General features: G+C 40.2%; 1 protein-coding gene across 1 annotated transcript in view; it reads right to left on the bottom strand.

Moving 5' to 3' along the window:
* The window catches only part of rab3a.S (RAB3A, member RAS oncogene family S homeolog), a 32,938-nt gene extending 19,947 nt beyond the window's left edge, over window positions 1–12,991 (bottom strand). Inside the window, exon 1 of the mRNA XM_018243656.2 lies at window positions 12,851–12,991. The gene's annotated coding sequence lies outside the window, so the exon portion shown is untranslated. The remainder of the gene's footprint in view (window positions 1–12,850) is intronic.
* Window positions 12,992–19,467: the final 6,476 nt, after the last annotated feature.

Here is a 19,467-nt window from a genome sequence, read left to right as displayed (position 1 = left end):
GAGGGGCATAAAAGCGACAGATCGAGTCGGCAGCTTATTGGCCCGTGTGTGGGGTCCTCCGACATGCTTCCCCGATCGATATCTGGCTGAAAGTCGGCCAGATGAAAAAGAAAGGGGAAAATTACCTTTACTTAAATACACCTCTGTCATGCATCTAAATGGCAGAAATTGGACTGGTTCGCTGCTTAAGTTCAGCTCCTAGGCCTCAAAAATAATATCTAATAAAAGCCAACTTTGCTGCTTTAGGATACCCTAAATTCTGCAGTCACAATTGCGAATAAAAAGATAAATGAGATTGGAAAGCTGTGGTATACTAGGACTGACAATCTCATCCCTTATATGCCAAGTAAAGTATTGCCACAAAACAATGATACAATGAAAGAAAACAACAAGCCATTAAAATCAAGCATTATCAAAATGCTGCTATCCTAAACAGTGTTTGGTCTGTGCATGCGTAGCCAATTGGATTAGACATGTATAGTCTATTAAGGTCACTGGGTTCCTGGGTCATTGGTTGCACTAGTTCCTCCGGGCAGCATATTCCCTGTGTGCCTGAATCCTGCTACTTGTTCTTTAGTCAGCCCAGAGATACTGCATTTGGTTGAACATATGTACGGGGGAAGGGAACTGATGTCACATGGTTTCCAACACTGAATTTATATTTCTTTTGCTTATTATGCAAATGTATCCAGTGTTTACTGAGCAGAGAAAACACCTTTTATTTTGTGGTATCAATTTACAGTAATGTCTGCTGTATGGCAGGGGAGGGGAGTGTGAATCCAAGAGTGAATAACCAATGAATCAAATAAAACAAGCAATGATATAAATACAGCATATTTCATTTTGCTGACTGAAGGTGATTTGTTATGATATTCACAGGCATACACGCATAGGTTTATTATATATTGTACAATGACAGTTTTCTAAAAGAAACATCCATGTAATGCTTCATTCTATCCTTCCTTCTAGAGACTGCTAAAGGTGGCCATAGACTTAACAATTACGATCTTTCCAGGAAAAGTTCCTTCCAGAAAAGACTGTTTCAATACACACATGAAGAGCTGAATCGTCAGATTTACAAGTAGAAACAATAGAATTCTACCTGTATCTGACGATTCAGCACTAAAAATGGCCGATGTTCAGGTGCCTTCATAGGTACCCAATCAAAATTGTCCGTCTGGCCCGATCGACAAGCTGACCAATATCCAAGTCTTCTGCCAATATTGGTTGGCTCGTCTTCCACTGTTCACACACCGAATATTGTACGAAAATTTGTTTCGTACCATATTATCAGTGGGTCTATGGCCACTTTTAGGGCTTATACACAGAAGCATCTTTATGTTCCAGTTTAATAAACACTAAATTGGAATATTCTATAACACTGGAGCCAAACTGTCACGGTCGGCACCCTAATCCAGAACCGATGCTAAGCACCCTGGTCTCAGCTCTATCTTCAGCCGCCTTTCACCTCGGGAGGAGCCCTAGGCTAATTGGATGCCGCCAGGTCTTAATAAGAGAGGTGCCAAGCAAAGGGTTCTGAACAGGCAAAGGGGCACGACTGTAAAGCAAAGTCTTTTGGGCAGAAGGTCGAAGTACAAGGCGTTTGGCAACAGAGTAGTCAGAACAGGCTGGGTTGAGGCAGGCAAGTATAAATGTAGTCAGGCAGGCAATGATCAAAACCAGGAGATCAATCAGAGGAGTCACAACAGGAATCAAGAATCAGATAACATATAGCTTAACAGCTCAGAAGCACCAGGAACACAATCCTATAACGGGCAAATATCACAAGCCCAAATGCGCCTTTTGTACATTTTGAATTTTGTGTCAATGCGCCTTTAAATTTCGCAGAGGTGCCCCGCGCGCGCCCTAGGGAACCGGCGCCTGAGGGGAGACAATGGAGCGGCGTGGGGGGCTTTTACCGCCGATGGCGTGTCGGGCGTCCGTGTCAGGCGTCCCCGCTGCACCACTAGACCGCCAGGGTGAGTAGGATTCGTTACACAAACATCACAGGTGAGCACATCAATCATATCTTTTCTAATTTGTAGGCTGTTCTAATCTATATTGGCATCACCGGTGAGGTTTGTCGCCAATGTTACAATATATGCCCCATAGGGTGTATGCCATAGTGCTACACAGAATATTTAAAGAAAAATATGACCAGTATGCTGGGCCGGAACTAGGGGTAGGCAAAAGAGACACCTGCCTAGTGGGCGCAAAGATGTGGGGGCACTGAGCAGGTGCCTGTTCAAGGGTCTTCTGTCTACTACAGATTAACTCCCCTCTGCTGCTCTTGCCTCCCTCCTCTGTCACTCTCCCCTTTCTACCCCCCTACCCTTTGTTGCCTTCCTCCATCCATTATGGTGTACGCGGGGGGCAGGGTTAGCCGACCGGGTTGCCTATTGCTCCCGCTCAGCCCGGCCCTAACCACTATGAACAAAACAATGAGTTAGCTATATATTATCTATCTATCTATATACACACACATATATATGATGCACTTTCCAAAGGTTGGGGGGGAGCAGCAATGACCAGCTGTATGGCCCACTTTCATATAAAGGTATGGGATCCACTTATTCAGAAAGCTCCAAAATAAAATCTCCCATATCGTCCATATTAAGCAAATAATTTTAACTTTTATTAACAACTTCCTTTTTCTCTGTAATAATAAAGCAGTATCTTGTACTGAAAAGCCCCATGTTCCAAGCATTCTGTTTAATAGGTCATATACCTGTAATAAAAACAGTTAATCTATTTAGAATATAACAGTGTCAGTACATTTGTCCTGATAACCGGATAAAGCGTCATTCATGGCTCCTTACACTCATTTAAGATAATAAATATTTAGGGCAATGGCACATAAAGCAATATGGCTGCCTCAACAGCATATAGCCATTAAAAGACTTTTGTTTTTAATGTTACTGGCCCTTTAATTTGCAACAGTGACAAATGTGTAGTGATTCTAAAAACATTAAGATTTTTATATTTAATAAACAATATCTCATGGGGTGTATCTAAATGCAACACCATATTGCAAAAATACAATTCAATTTCAATTCCAAATATTTTCCACTGAATCTGTTAAAAGTAAAAAAAAGTTAAATGCTAAAACAACCATTTTTAAGACACTGACATTGATGTATAGTTCAGAAAACAAGAAATAGACTCTATGGGAAATCTCTGCCATGTTGCTGAAGTGAGCATTCATGGTCAGGCCACAGTATATACAGGTATGGGACCGGTTATCCAGAATGCTCGGGAACTGGGGTTTTCCGGATATTTCTGTAATTTGGATCTTTAAATCTTATGTCTACTATAAAAATCACTTACACATTAAATAAACCCAATAGGCTGGTTTTGCCTCCAATCAGGAATAGTTATACTGTGTTCTATAATCAATCCAAACAAGCTATAAGCTTTAATAATTTCCTTGCCAAAAAAAACCCTAAGAATTAGGCATGGAGAGCTTTGGTAAAACTGTATTGTATTTTCCCTGTTACAGAAATATATATATATATATATATATATATTAATACATAGGTAAAAAGGCACAGTTTTCCATTTAGCATATATGCTGACAATCCCTATTTCTGTCCTGCACAGCCTTTCAGCAGAAAAGTGAATAATTAAAGCCCCAGGGAAATCTTCAGGGAGGCAGAGGATACTCCACAGCACAGCAAGAAGAAAGGTCACGCAAATACCCATTCCTTGGGACAATCAACGGAAAACGCAGATAAGAAGCTAACCCATTTTCTTCTATTCACTTGATGCTTCTGTTTGTTAAGGACATAACAGGGAGCCATTAACATATGTCTGATAACATAACATTATAGCTTGCATTCAGATACAGAGTACATAGATATACAATAAAGGTTCCTAGGGGCTATAGAAAGAATTACACAAAGGGTCATATCACATAAGCATCCACTTCCTTCTGCCCTTATATCACTGTGCTCCACCAACGTATACATTAGCCCATCTGTGCACTAATAGGCTGATGCTGTGACTGTCAATATGCAATGATTTTGAGCAGAAGGAAGGAAATCAAAGTGAAGAAAGAATGGTGGAGAAAACCCCTTGTTTGGCATAATACTAGATAATAATTCACAGGATGGGAAAGCAGGCTTCAGATGTACATATATGTCAATTTTCTTTTTATTACGTTTGTCTTTTCTTCTTTTTTTCATTTAAAGGAGAAGGAAAGTCTTCTTTTCTGCTGATATGAGCACCGGCCTGGGGTTTCAGGTAAGTAAATACAATCACATGGGGGTGCCTAACATTTGGCATCCCCAAGTGCAAGACAACTTTCCTTCTCCTTTAACCACAGTTCCTTCAGCTCTCCTCTTCTCTATACATTCCTTCTACTCTCTCATTTTTAACCTGTCCTTCAACTCTCCCCTCTGCTGTTTATTCCTTCTGTTTTTGTCATGTCCCTTCTTCATCTTTTGTTTTTCCTTTCTCCAAGCATTCTCTGTGGTTCCCGTCTTTAGCTTTGTTTTCTGCTCTGCCCTTCTGCTCTCTTTTCTCTGCAAAACTGCTGTTCTCTTCTTATCTCCAATTCCCTTCTGCTCTACCCCACTTCTGCCACAGTAGCTGTCATACAATTCATTTTTAAATCCTGATGCAACCCCATGTGTATAGTTGGGATTAAGCTGATCAGAGATGCAAAAATAAAGCTGTATGAATGGAAGGTTTGTACGATTATCGGACAATGTGTGGATCGTCCCGACATTTTCCGTACCATGGTGATCGGTCATTAGAAGATTTATTTTGGCTAATGATAAATTCTCTGCATGTATTGCCTGACAATATCAATGGATGGCTATCACTACTATTTGTCAGAAATAACTTTCATACAATTGCTGTCACAGTCAGAACAACATCTGATTAGTTATTTTACTACTTTATTTAATACGGGATGCACCAAATCCAGGATTCAGCCTTTTTCAGCAGGATTCTGATTGGCCGAACCTGAATCCAAATTTGCATATGCAAATTTGGGGCGGGAGGGAAATATTGTGACTTTTTGTCACAAAATCTTCCGCAAAGGATTCGGGGGTTCGGCTGAATCCAAAATAGTGGATTCGGTGCATCCCTATTATTTTATCTGAATGGTTAGTGGCAAGTCGGAAGATTGCAACGTACAATCGTTCATCAGATACAAGGCTAAAATCTGCATGTCTGTGGCCAGCTTTAGTTTGTAGGTGAGCACATGCGGATAATGTTGGCCAAAAATGCTCAAGTGTGCATTTGCTGGCCAAAGTAAGCCCAATGACAGGTAGATTTCAGTGACCAAGGATTGGCCTTTTCTCCACCAACAGAGATCATGCTTCAATTAACATTTGAGGTCCTCCTCCAAAAAAACATTAATAACACTTTTTTTAAAGTTGTTTGTATGTGTTGCTGCAGCTGAAAACAGTACTTGTAAGTCTCTTTTTGTAACACACTCAAAGCAATAAAACACAAATTAATTCTCCCCCAGGTCTTTTCCCACTGCTTCTGCTACATTGTTTTTAGATTCAGGATACCAACCAGCAGTGCAGAGAAATCAAGTCACACAGAAACTGCTTTTAACACTAATTAAACTTACAAATAAAAACAATATAATGATGGGTATATCTGACCCGTCTCATTTTGCAAAGGTCATTTGCAAAACAGCAACAAAGTTGGCAAACGCATTCAAGTCAATGGGCGTTTTTTTGTGTGACAAATTTTCAAACATTTTTTTCTATGCTTTATGGTCTATGGGCGTTTTTTTTTCTCTGTGAAACAAGGCAAACTATTCCACTCATCTGTAACAACAACAAAAAATTACATTTTAAACTATATTGGAAGTACCTTAGAATTCCACAAACCACAACATTGCCCCTAGAAGCTAAATCCAGTTTCCAGTGGGAGACCTTACAAGGCAGACAAACAAAAATCTAATTTGTTATAGCCAAAGGCAAGATGATCTCTTTAAAAATTGGGCCTTATACCTCAGAGATATTTGGAGCTACAACAAATGCCACCACTTCATCAATAGTGTCTGACCATGTCATTTTAAAGGTCCAGTAAAATTGAAAATAGGGGAAAATCTTTTTATACATTTAAAGTGTGCATATGTGACCTAGAACCTACAAATAAATAATAATTTCTTAGCAACAAATGTCCTAATTTAAATGAAGGAAGTATTGATTATATAGTCAAGTAGGGAGCTGTGAATGACATTTGACTACTGTTTATCTTCCTGTGAAGAACTAAACTCTTTGTATACCACAAAGTTTATCTGTTGTGTAACCTGTGCCTTTTCTCTTTTGGAATCAATGGATGTTCCAACGGCTACACAGCAGCTCATTTATACACACTATAGTAGTGTCTCTGAAGACACTATTTTTCGCAATGAAGGGTAACACCACATTATATTTTAATTACTTAATTACTGTTCCTTTAACAGGAAGCCCCCATGGTGTGAAACATGTACAAATACTCAAATTAAGATCCAAAGGGCAGAGGCACATAAGATGTTTTGTTGTCTGAGATAAAGGGTGACAAGACATCCCTTGTTTCCTTCCAACTAGCAGCAATGTATGTCACCAGTGGGAAAACCTATGTGATGCAACTTTGGACTACTTCAGAAAGTGGGAGAAACCCACTGATTAACCAAGACAACCTGGGTAATAGACTTGAACCTCTAGCTAAATAGCATACAGCAGAAAATGTACATATCCATGCTTAAGGACTTTATTGCTTTTGAAAAAACAAGCCAGCTAGAAGTCGGTGTCAAGGTGGTATTACAGCCTAGCCGGTAAAACACCTGCCAGGGCCGGTATTACAAATTTACTGGCAACATAGCCCTTAACAAAAGCCCTTGGCCCGCCGGTGGAAACTTACCTTTTCTTCATCTTTTGCCCCTCTTGCCATATGGCCCGCCCCCTTTTGCGTCACGGCCTGCCCATTTAGTTACTGCCCCCACCATTGGCCGGTAATTTTTTTTTTAAAAAGGTGGGAACCCTAGACCCAGGAGAGTAGGAAACAAAATAAAAAGAGGTAAACCCAGAAACAGAAAAAGCAGACGTAACAGAAACATTGACGAGGCCTTATATAATCTGGGCCATTATATTAATAGAGGGTCAGAATCAATGCCAGGATGAAGCAGTGGGTGCATAAAAGAAGGTGGTGGTGACAGAAACATCTCAGTTCTTGATGGTCCTCCAACATCTATGAGTGATAACCTTTTGGCCCCCTTCTTCAGGAAGTTAAGACAATATAAACACATGAGCAAAGTCTCACTTGTGGGGCCATTCTGGAGCAACTGGGGGTACCTTGCACAATGCAAACCAGTGATGCTCACACTGCTCAGTCTCTTTCACCAAGGTCTCACTTGGTAAACAAAGCCTATAGTCAGGCCCCTCCCATATAAAATAAATGTTTCAAAATAGGAGCACTTCCTAGGGCTCATAGGTAGCAGCAAATAAAATCCATACTACAATATATCAGTCATAAATAGTCAAGCCCTCAAGCATATAGATGCAACAATAGTAGCAATACAATACAAAGACTGTATGGGAGGGCAAAAAAAATATTTATTCTATAAATATTTACCAGCAACAAAGATTTCATCCCACATAGCCACTCCCTTTTGTAAACTAGAACATTTCTATCCCCGGAGGTATGGAAAAATATTTCACAGTAAATGAATGAAAATACTTTATAGCTTGGGTAGCAACTAAGCAGTGTGATGTGTTAAATTTCAGCCGCTACCTGTTTTTAGAAGCTGTTGGCACTGCAATTAAATCCAAAGCCTACATAGTGAGCAACAAACAAATTACTGGGCACAAGAACAAGATACACTGTTCGTGATCAGGAGAAAAGCTTTGGCCAAGGACCAAGACGAATGAGATGCGTTTCAGTAATATCAAATTATGGGGGAAGAACTGATGAAATGTGATGGAGCAAGTCAGTACTAGGAATCTGTAAGCCTCTTTATCTCATTCAAGAAAATATTGAAGCATGAAGATATCTGATACTACTACTTAATTGATGGTGCTTTTGATGTGGATATAATGGAACTTCTCTGGCTTTAGTAGCTGGCAACCTGTGTGAATGAGGCTGATATGATATGGGGAGGGCAATATCCATGCAACAAGTCTACAGTTATTCAATTAAATATCACAACAGACCAGGTGTAAATGGTTTAAGATTGCCACCTGGCTGGTATTTTACCAGTCTGGCCAGTAAAAGTGAAGCTTGATGGCAATGATATTAATAGGGAAGAAAGATAAAAATATAGGAAGGCTGGTATTTATTTATTTTTCCAAAAAAGTGACAATGCCAGCAATGGTAAGGCAGTTGAAACAACTGTGCATTAAACAGAACATTGCTCAAAAAAATTATTTCTGATCTTAAAACGTGTGACTTATTAAAGGGCACATAGATATTTAAATTTAGTTAGGCTATAAGCAGGCATTTTGATTTTATGCATGTTTGGAGTGCTAAGAGCAAACTGCATTTTGTGGTTAATTATTGGAAGGGTGGACAGGGCTATTCATAAGTTCATTATACAGTAGTTTCACACAGGAATGGTATAACTTACCTCTTTATTGATACTGAAAAGGATAATATCTAAGAAAGCAACTGCAAAGAAAACCTACCATAGCTGGAATCCAGCTACTATCTAATTGAAATCATAAACTGTGGATTCTGTACTTGAATATATAAAAAGACATTTGAGTATGGCGGCTGCAAGTATAGAGTACATTAAAGCTTTATTGGCTAAATTTTAACTGCATAACAATACAAATTGCAAGTGAAGCCTAGAAAGGTATGTTTTTTTAAAAAATTTTTTGCCTCAAGGCACAGGGCTACTGTTTCATACCCCATGGCAGTGTCGGACTGGGACACCAGGGGCCCACCAAAAAACCTTTGGTATGGGATCTGTTATCCGTTATCCAGAAAGCTCTGAATTATGGAATCACCATCTCCCATAGATGCCATTTTATCCAAATAATCTGAATTTTAATAATTTCCTTTTTCTCAGTAATAATAAAACAGCACATTGTACTTGATCCAAACTAAAATAGTTGCTCTAGGCAACCTGTCTGGCCACGACGCCGGCTCAGTTGCGCGGTCGACTGCGCATGCGCAAAACTTCATTCCAGCGCGCATTCGCAAAATTTGGCTCCAGAGCGCGTATGAGCGAAACTTGGCTCCAGCGCGCATGCGCAGAAGCGCATTTACACGAAAGATACCAGCGGCAGTCGGCGAGAGACGGGACCGGACACTTGGTAGGCGACAGAGCAGGTACGTGCCTGGCGCCCCCGAGCTTTGTGCCCTAGGCACGTGCCTACTCTGTCTACCTCTAGTTCCGGCCCTGAACCCCAGGTCCCAAGCATTCTGGATAACAGGTCCTATACCTGTACTCTCCTCACTCAACCTGACAGCTGGGCCCACTGGGAGTTTTCCTGGTATTTCATGGGCCAGTCCAACACTGTCCCATGGAAAGTAGCTTTATGTTGCAGTGGCCCTGCAAGCATCAAGACTAAAATTAGTGTATCCTCAGGTACCATTGGTGCAGGGAACTAGTGTGCATGAAGTACACTACACCCTAATGCAGAACCCTGCACTTTAATAATCTTATTATTTTTTTTATCAATATGTATTTATAATGTCCAAAATATGTACTATACTCTCCTTTTAACATTCCGTGTCATCCATCATTTAGTACCCCACCAGAGGTTCCTCTTTGCTTGAGTGGGGAAGTCTGTGCTTTAGGGGTCCAAAATACCCTAGGGTGAAAAGTGCTCACACCTGTCAAGTCAATGCAAGCCATGTTATGGACATAGTTTCTTTCAGCCAGCTGAATTACGTTGGCTGAAAAACACTACAAGTAACATAGCCTAAGGATAATATAAGTACACACACCTAACAGTTAGTGAGAAGCATATCCAAAAAAAGACTTAACTGGACGCTAACTCACCCTTAAAAGGTGCACACGTGCTCAGGCTGAAGTCCTTGCATTTTATCAATAAGTAGCCATAGACATTACAGTGGGGAAGGGGTCTTAACATTTATGTAACAATAGGGATGTGGGCTACAAGAGAAAAGTTACAGGGCAGGTGCAGGCACTAAGGCAACATCTGGACCCACTAACTGCCCAAACCTGAATAGCTTTTGTCACCTAAACTTGACTGACCTGCAAATCCATCTTATCTACATACACCCACCCATCACTATAACCAGTATGGTAATACTTTCTATAAAATAAATGGTCCAGATATACATCTAAAACATATAAGTGTTTAGTTTTTTCCCCTGGGCTTATTATGTTTATCTGCTGCACTTACCTAATTTAATCACACCTATATGACTGAAATTAAGTAAATGAAATTATTTAAAAAAAACAAAACATTTTATTGGTCTTAGAAAACAATTATTAAATTATTCTTAAATGGGTGGTTCACTTTTAAGTGATCTTTTAGTATGTTATAGATTCGCTGATTCTAAGCAACTTTTCAATTGGCCTTAATTTTTTTTATCGTTTTTAAAACATTTGCCTTCTTCTGACTCTTTCCAGCTTTCAATTGGGGGTCATTGACACCATTTAAAAACAAATACTTTGTAAGGCTACAAATGTATGGTTATTGCTTCTTTTTATTACTCGTCTTTATATTCAGGGCCTCTCCTATTCATATTCCAGTCTCCTATTCAAATCAGCGCATGGTTGCTAGGATAATTTGGACCCTAGCAACCAGATTGTGCAGACTGCAAAAAGCGAAGCTGCTGAATAAAAAGCAGATAACTCAAAAACCACAAATAATAAAAACTGAAAACCAAATGCAAATTGCCTTTAGAATATCACTCCCTTCATCATTCTAAAATTGAATTTAAAGGTGAACATCCCCATTAATATATTTTAAAATACCTGCACAAGGTCTGCTGTTCTTTGTTCAAAAAGGCAGCATAGAGGAAAATATAACAACTGGGAAACACGTGCTCCCCAAACATAATAAAATCAGTCAAAAACCTGAACTGTTGCCAAAATTAAAGATAATTTACCTGTGCCTGTTGGTGGCAGAGATTGCTCTTAAATCTCTCAACCATGAAGAGAGATGGAGAAAGACAGCAAAGGAACACTGATTAAATAATATCCCTTAAACCAAACACCTCCAAATTTAACACAGTTTTTCAGGTTAAGTCTACATTGCAGTGCCTGCATTATTGTTACAATTAAGTACCACCTTGTAACAAGCCTGGGTGCCTGATTGCCACTAGGTTCACCCGTGTACCACCCCATTCTTCTTAACCATGGCACAGTTTATAGCACCACAGCATCATTAAAAGCCATCCTCCAGGAAGGTGGACGACTGGAAGGTGGTCCCTGGTGTATGTCTTCCAATAAGCCCTTCTCTGTCTGGCACCTTTAATTTTGACACACTGCATGTTGTAAGACAACATTTAGAAGACATAAATCAAAGATCAACCCAGAAATATAGGATCTGTGGTGCAGGAAAGTCAGGCACATACAGTAGCTACTAGCACCATAGAGTCTATGATATGAGGCATAAAGCGCAAAAAAACAGGTAAACATAATAGATCACTTATACTGCATATAATAAAGAATGCATATGCTTCTCTCTTCTATTACAGTTTAATTCAGTTGTAAATCTAGTAAATATATATGTGATATCTACTGGCCCCTTTCTGTTAACCTTTTATGCTGAAGAGGGGGCAAATAATATGCTGCTTCTATGCTGATGAAGAGGTTATTAAGCTTTTAATTACTGACTGCTATACGGAGCTTGTCTTTCTGAGATGAAAAAGTATGATCAACTCCAAGCCAAAAATACACTACGTCTTGACTCATTTTGTGTATTTTTGTGACGTGTTTGCAGTTACGCTCAGCATATATATATGACTTATGTGTAAAGAAACCCTGTTTAATATATTTTATTATTTAACGTATATCTGGCGTATCCAGCATGTAAAAGGAGCAAAAAAAAGTCACAAGGATAACCTTAAACATCAATCACTTTGCAAACGGACAGCTATAGATTTGATGCATTTGGAGCACAGATTTATATCGCTATCCAGAAAAAAAACGCACTTCTACAGTCAAAACACAAGCACCCTGTTCAGATACACCCCATAAATTATTCAGATATTATATTTTAAACATCTGTGTTTAAAAACAGTCATCTACATAGTACGATATTGTTTATAGCAGAAATCACACTGAAAATAACATTTACACTTTCATCCCCTTCCATAAACCTAGGACTAAAAGCAGCCCCTTCTTTATATGCAATGTGATCTTATTCCATTACAGCTACACCCAGTTCTAATTACTGCAAGCCTCTATCCTTCTGCATTAAGGCAAGCTTGTCATTTAGTAACATAATTATGTGTAGGTATTATATGTGCATATAGAAAATAAAGGTGAATGAATCCATAGCATAGGGAGCTGTGTGCAGAAAGAATGGTTGTATGGATGCACATCAACAATCCAGCATCTCCCTCCCCCATCACTCTTCATTGCAAATTGTACTGAGGAAAGAAAGGAAGCTGGGGGGTCTCATTCAGCTCTGCTCACACAGCCACAAACCTAAATATTCCAGACTACCATTTCCATGGAAATAACTAGGCAGTAGAAAATGACTCCTCGTTCTATACATTTGCGGCTTTAGAGGAGATGCACCGAGCATCAGTGCCCATGACAAATGAAGGTTACATCTCCAACAATTCCCCAGCAGCCATAGCCTAGCAACCAATGAGATCATCTTCGCTCATTCAGGCTTCCTTTCCATCCCCTGGAAGGCTGCAGGTTTATCCACTGCAGAGGGAAAATAAGCCAAAGTGGGTGCATTTTGCTCACCTTTCTCTCTTGGTTCGGCTCAGCTCCTATTGCACCAATGCAGCAATTCTCTCCCTGCACCTGCACAGCACAAGCTGACGTTTCTTGATTGACAACCGCGAATTGGTGGTGGGTGTGGCTTCTGAGAAACAAGTCCGCCCTTCTGTGGCAAAATTAAAGGTTCGGATAGGTGAATATCACCGACCAATGGTAAATCGCCGCTTCTGTTGACGCACGGAGGGCGGGATTAGTTGGCTTGGAGACCGGGAACTGTTTCTCAGCCCAATATCTCTCAGTTCTGTGTCCACTGCAACATGGAAGTATATGAATTATGAATATATACATTTTTGTTGTCTTTTCTCCTTTCTGTGTGTGTAAGGGGGAAAGCCTTTTGAAGCAGGCAGGCAACAAAAATCAAGACCTGTCAAGCGTTTCTACTATCTAGTTATCTGTGCTTTAAGTAGGAGGGGGCGCCATAGAATGAGGGAGCTGAGGAGTGAGAGAGCCCGTGAGGGAGAGAGAAAGCTGCTAGAGGAGAGAGGTGGTAAGGGCCTGTAAGGGTAAGGTCACACTAAGCGTTTCGGGGAGATTTAGTCGCCTGGCGACTAATCGCTTCGTCTTTGCGGCGACCAATCTCCTCGTGAGGAAACCTTGAAAACGAATTGCCGCATGTGCTTAACGCCGGCGATTTTTCATTCTAGCCTGCGCAAAAGTGAGGGAAGGTGTTCTGGAGATTGGTCGCCGTAAAGACGAAGCGATTAGTCACCAGGCGACTTAATCTCCCCGAAACACTCAGTGTGACCTTACCCTAAGAGAAGGGGAGCGAGAGCTGGTAAGGGAGGGTGAGTCAGAGAGAGAGGAAGATACCTTTGAAGCAGGCAATAAAGGTTTTTAAATAAAGAAAGCAAGAAAGTGTAAAACACATTAAGAAATTAAACTTTTCCTTTCAGGTTAGGACTGGGGGCCCAGGGCCCACCGGGACTTCAGTCCACGGCCCCCCTACAGGCCCCCAGTCCCCCTACTGTGACGTGTCGCACGGCGCAGCCTCAGTGCGCATCCGCATACAGCGCCCCCTTCTATGTGCATGCGCACACGGCGCCCCATAGGCACGCATCACCAAAAATCCTTTTTCTTAAAAAAAAAGAACAAGTATCGGGGAGGGGCCCCATGAGGGTCGGGGCCCACCAGGTTTTTTTCCAGTCCGACAATGTTTCCTTTATATAAATATAAATATGTAATGTTAAACTAAAAAATGTCAAAAAAACAAAACAGTAGGATAATTTGATCCATCATACAGCCCCCCTGTACCTGTGCCAGCATGCCCAGCAGCCATCATCATACAGCCCTCCCTCCTGGCACACAAGTCCAGCAGCCAGCATATTGCCCCCAATCTTTACCTTTGCCAGCAGCAGCCAAAAATAAATCAGATCACAATTATTGCCCAATTTGCCTCCAACGTATGTACCTGTGCCAGCAACAACCTGAACCAAACATAAATCAGATCACTGTCTGTGATCACATCATATTGCCCCCAAGTATTTATTACTTGTGCCAGCGCCCAGACCAGCAGCAATAGAAAAAATATGGCCCACAAATCTGGAAGCGTCACAGACTAGTGTCTTGATAGAATATTATCAACCTTCCTTCAGTTCAGGCTGAACTCAACTCAACTGTCTGTGAATGCTGAGGCTGAGACAGAGGACAGAGCAGCGAGGCGCTCAAACCACACCAACACGCCTAGGTCGCCAGCTCTCTGCCTCTCTTCATCGGCGAACCGCGTCAGTGATGACATTGACACACGTACGCACGTTGCACCGCTGCACCGCACCTGCAGAATCTGTTACTTGCTGGCAAGAGGGAGGGAGAAGGTGAGGGATGGATGGATTCCGGCTGCGCCCGGACAGGATTAATACTTAAATAAATTCTTAATTAAGTAAAATGAAAAAAAAATGAAAAAAGAAAAAAAAACAGAAAATAAAATCCCCTTAAAAGTGCACCCCTTACTGATGACGCCCTAGGCAACCGCCTACTCTGCCAACCCCTAGTTCCGGCCCTATGGCCCAGTAACATGCTTCCAATAATTTGTGCCCAAAGTGTAGTATTTCTCAGTATGGCATCTGAAAAGTTAAATTTAATTATGAACAGCCAAATCATGTTGACAGACATGTCAACTCACACAGGCTTCAACCTGATTTGCATCCACTTACATATATTTTAAAGGAGACATTTTGAGAAAATAAGAATGTACCAGTGCATTATACTCATTTAGATATAGAAGAATTGTGCTTTAAAAAGTAGTGTTTCAGGCTGATTTATTGCATATTTCTGCAAAAACCCTAATAATCCTTCCCTTCTCTTCCACTTCCTGCTCCCTGAATTCCCAAGCTGTGCAGGTGAGCCAGCGGCTCTCAGCTCACTGTACTGTAGGACAGGAACCAATCAGCAGCTAGTAGGACCTGATACGGAACTGAAGCCTGTCTGTGCTTGTGTGACTGCAGGGCTGTGATTGGCTGTCCCTCTCCTACTGTGCTTCTGGCAGGGACCATTATTTAACCCTCATTTAAAACAGGGACAGGGACCAGAGAACATATATAGGGAGCTCTAATAAAGTGGCTATTTTTAAAGATAATATTCATTTTAAGCACCATGTAAAAGCAACATCATGTATTACTTATAATTGCCTACAAAATTTGTTTTTTCATTTATCCTATATATCTCCTTCAAATACTTAGTTCATGTTATCCAAAGCCTGAACAAAAGTACAGTGATGTTTCACATTCAAATGCTTCCCTTTGCAGGCTTCAGATTCTGTGAGATAAGAGTATTTACCTGACTTGCCTTGGGGACTCTGTAGTCTCTTCAATAATGTACATGCTTCACCACTCCACCAATTATTTGTTTTAAGATGTATAAAATGTAATGTACCTTATCCAGATATGTCAGCTCCCCTCTATTTATGTTGTGAAATCCTGTGCCATGAAATGCTGGCTCACACTGTACCATGAATGCTCTGGGCAAAAATGTAAATGAAGGTGTCCTTACTTTGTCATGAAATGCTGGGGGGGCAGACTGTGTTATGAAATGCTGGGGTCATAAGAATTTGTGCCACAGCATACACTGGCTCCTTCTGTAAATTAATGTAATTCAATATAGCTTGGTGCTTACCCAAGGGGCATTGCCACCACTGCAAATATAATCTAGCATTTGTGACTTAAGGTCAGAATGTGCCATGAAATGCTTGAGCTGCTGTTATAAAATGACATATCTTTAATTTGTCATAAAATTATATACATACAGTATTATAAATTGTATTTGTTTCTTCAATTTTAAAGGAGAGGGAAAGGAATAATTAAACAATACATTAGAAAAAAGGTTGCTTTACAGCAGTTTGCTTTACACTCACAGTGCTTCTCTCTTCTCTCCCCACACTTTCTATTGAAATCAGATGAGCACTGTTATATTCTCAATGTCAGTGAACGTTTGAGATCCCACGGCTCAAGCCAAGAGCATGCGCAGTGGAATCATTGCCAGCCCTGAACATGCTATTTGAAGTTACTAAGAAGATCGAGAAAGCAGAATGAAAAAAGGCACATGCCCAGGATGATCCGGTGATGTCCCGGCCAGTAACATGGCAGCTGCCGTATATTATAAATGTGCCAAACTTTAGGTATATTTTCTTGCTTTGGAAATATTTGTTAGAAAAAAATGTGGAAAGGGTTACCTAAACATGTCATGTAAGTCATCTGCATGCATACCTTTCCTTCTCCTTTAAAGTGTGTGTGACCATGAATATCATTTTCACTTTGTTTTTTTTACCACTTGAACTCTTGCTTTTAGATGTGCTTCATCTTTACATTTGAATATATACTTCAAATATCCTGCAGCTGCCTCTAAATGACGGAAAGGAACATTAGAGAAAAAGGTTGTGCTATGTCTAGTTTAGAATGTGCTGTGAGAGTACCTGATTTTCTAACTCAAAATAGTTTGTAGAAAAAATTGGAGCAATGAAAACCATCATTATTATGTAAAATCTACATTGAATGTAGGAAAATACATCTTTTATTCCAGGGTATCATAAAATAATTTCATAGGAGGCTCACAGGCCACAAACTTACCCAATGATTCCAAACACTTCTTTGACTTTTATCATTTTAATGCAATGTGATCCCCAAATATTTGAGATCTTGGTATCTGAAAATAAGAAATGTTAACTCTTTGGGAGCAATGGGTATTCTTCATCTTGCTCAACCATTTTAAGCACACAGCATGCACCTACTTGGAATTGTTCAGTAAAAAAATAAACACTGGGTAAATAGGCTGTGCAAAATACAAAATGTTTCTAATATAGTTAGTTAGCCAAAAATGTAATGTATAAAGGCTGGAGTGACTGGATGTCTAACATAATAGCCAGAACACTACTTCCTGCTTTACAGATCTCTTGGTTTCCACCGATTGGTTTGCAGGGCCAAGCAGGCAGCTACCCTTTGTTTTCCTAGTAAATTGGTCTTTTTAGTTGATGGACAATTCGTACGATAATACCGAGATAATCGTGGTCTCACGATGATGATCGGATCTTTTAAAAATCTCATCATCTATGGCCAGCTTTACTTACAACCAGAATTAAACAATAGGTAATGTAATCTATACTTGATGGGAGGCAACAGAGTAAGAAGCATATGGATTTCACAAACACATATGGATATAACTGCCAAACATGGCAAACACAAACATACTTGGAGGATTGTCCTTATTTATAGTAGGGCTGGAAATTCAGTGCCTACATGGCCCACTGCTACAACTCACTCTATTGGTTTTGAGAACACAAGCATACTTCCATGGAATATGTCAGGCAGCAACCAGACTGTGGGTGTGAGCCTCTACTCCAGCTTGCTTGGATGCATATGGGTTTGATATTTTCCATTTAGTATGAGAACAGATGTGTGCATTCGATCTGTTAGGGTTAGGCTGTTCAATCGCAAAACACATAGATATATAAAGGTATATACAGTTGATACAGTAGATGTATATGGACAGTTGCCTAATATTCCAAGCACCCCCATGAAAAGGTGATTGAAAAGCACTGCACCCCCTGATGTGACTGTCCCAACCCCAACACGATCACTTTGCCTCCCTCCCTTTTGCCAGGTTTTACCACTGCCAACCCATAGGGATGGTTAGGAGACACTTGAATATTTCAGGAACTATACATTATTTTGTATTGTTTATATTATTATAATATGAATTATTTTTGAGAGATGAAGCTTATGTTACATTTTTGTTTTCTTTCCCTTTTAAGTACAGAAAGTATTTTGAACAAAATGTGTGCATGTATACTCAATGGCCCATTAATTATCGACAGTCCATCCATGTACAGTGCTTGTTTGACTACATGAATCTTTATCTAACAGCACCTTATTTTTAAACTTTGTTAAGGAATACATGAAGACAAGATTGCAACAGTATGCAGTGAAACAGAGTAAATTAAACTTGTATAAATATACAGTTTTGTAAGTGTACTATTTCTAATGTAATCGAAGAAAAGATTCAGCTGTATTTTGGGCAAGTATCACAAGCAGAGATCAAGGCTTGATCTCAGCTAAAAATAAACAGGAGCATAAAACGGCTTACTTCAGAAGAATGCAAGGCTTACTGCTGGCAAGTGAGGTAACTGTACCTTTAAGCCTTACTACTCCCCCATAGACTCTCACAAATAAGCAGCTTACGATCCCCAACATTTCTTAAGAATCGTGAATTGCTGATGTCTTTTTTATTTTCTAGAAAAAGACATTTCTGTGATTAGAATTTGATTGCCCTTCTGCCTTATCATACAGACAAATGCAGATATGGCCTTTACTGAGTTTCATCTTGCTGCACAGAGAAATTTGGAATTAACTCTGCCCAATCCCTGCAGCAGGGAAATGAAGACAATGTCAAGGGGAGTCTTCTGGCATATAGAACTTAATTTACTAAATGGCTAATGTAGTTGTTAATACATATCTTCATATCTTCTTCCCCACCTGATATCATATTGCCAATGCAGGGCCTTATAGCAGGGGTGCCCAAGATTTTGATCGCAGTCTACAAGTCGATCACTTTAAAGTTCCTGGTAGACCGCAGAAAAAATTTATAGTGTGTAAAAGTGGCCCATAGACTTCAATGTATTTTGGCAAATTGGGGTATTGGGGGTATTTATACATGGAATTGCCTCTGTGCCATCCTGCTATGAGTTCTTAAGGTAGATCTCATGATGGCGTCTGGTGGCAAGAGTAGATCGCTAGGTGACAAAGTCTGGGCACCCCTGTACTAGAGCTACCAACAGAAATCTGTAACAACCGGGAGTAAAAACAGACTAAAAACAAATAGACTGCATGGCTCTTCAACACCTTGAAAAATATAAAAAACAAGATATAAAAATAAATTCTGTCCCAACCTGTACACAACTCTTCCCTAGGGTTGCCACCTGTCCGGTTTTCAGCCCGGTTTTTGGGAGGGCTGTCCTGATTTTAATATTCGGAAATCCTTACAGATCTTTTAAATGAATGGCAAAGTGATCATGCCAATTGGTGATCACACATCAAGACCCAAACTACACCCCCCCCCAATCAGCCGCCCCCTGACATCATAAATCTGTTTCATGC

Source organism: Xenopus laevis, chromosome 1S (assembly GCF_017654675.1).
Source record: "Xenopus laevis strain J_2021 chromosome 1S, Xenopus_laevis_v10.1, whole genome shotgun sequence".
Classification (NCBI taxonomy): Eukaryota; Metazoa; Chordata; class Amphibia; order Anura; family Pipidae; genus Xenopus; species Xenopus laevis.
Note: the sequence above shows the minus strand (reverse complement) of the source record. Positions and strands in the feature narration are given on the sequence as shown.